The following is a 1,016-nucleotide window of genomic DNA, read 5'->3' on the forward strand; positions in this document are numbered from 1 at the left end:
CGATGCGGAGGTAGAGAGGTGGCCCGGGACCTACTGAAAACCGCTCGAAGATCGCAGTACTCCGCCGGGATGCCGGTCAAGTCAGCCGGATCCACCTGCGGAACACAAGACACAGAGACAGCAGGAAAAGCAGCACCCAAACATGACACATGACAAGACTGACTCCAGGTTAAAATAGAGTTATTGGCCCAATCAATCTGTGGGTTGTGTTTCCGTAACCAAGGATGTCCTAAAATTAACTGGGCCCTAGGGGAGTCAATAAGTAATAGTTCGATCTGCTCACAGTGGTTACCATAGAGGGAAAGGCTTACACAAGGGGTGACGTGAGTGATGGTAGTGAGAGGATTGCCCGATAATGACCATGCCGTAATGGGCTTATCCAGGGGAATGGTCGGAATCCCCCACTTGTGAGCAGAGGCAGAATCCAGGAAATTCCCCTCAGCCCCTGAATCCAGATCTGCGACAACCGAGACAGCTGAGCCGCCGCCTCTTCTCCCTGGGCAGACCGGTCGAACAGCTTCTCCTGGCGAAAATCCGCAAAAGTAGCACAGCAGGGAGCCCGCGATCTCCATACGGCGATTCCCCATTCGCGGGCACGACCCGAGAGGAGAGTGAGGACGTATGCCACCTTAGCCTCCTCTGTGGCATAACGTCGAGGCTGCAGTGAGAACACCAGCGAGCACTGGGAGAGAAAGGCTTGGCAGGCATTCGGATCGCCATCATATACCGGAGGATTGTTGGCATGAGGCTCGGGGTCCAACGGAATACCAGCGCGGAGGACGGAACCCCGGTTATCCGCCTCCCGCTGAAGATCATCAACGCGCGTGAGGAGCTCCGCGACTCTGGCATTTAGCACGCCCACCTCTTGCGCTGTGGTGTTGAGCTGGGTGGCGTGCTGCCCCAGCAAAACTCCCTGTTGCACGAGAGCAGACCGAAGCGGATCCGATCCCGCTGAATCCATCTTGGTCAGTTTGTTCTGTAAGGGACAACGAGGCTGGATTCAGGTGCGGGTTCAA

This window comes from Sinocyclocheilus grahami, unplaced genomic scaffold (genome assembly GCF_001515645.1).
Source record: "Sinocyclocheilus grahami isolate Dianchi unplaced genomic scaffold, SAMN03320097.WGS_v1.1 scaffold649.1, whole genome shotgun sequence".
Classification (NCBI taxonomy): domain Eukaryota; kingdom Metazoa; phylum Chordata; class Actinopteri; order Cypriniformes; family Cyprinidae; genus Sinocyclocheilus; species Sinocyclocheilus grahami.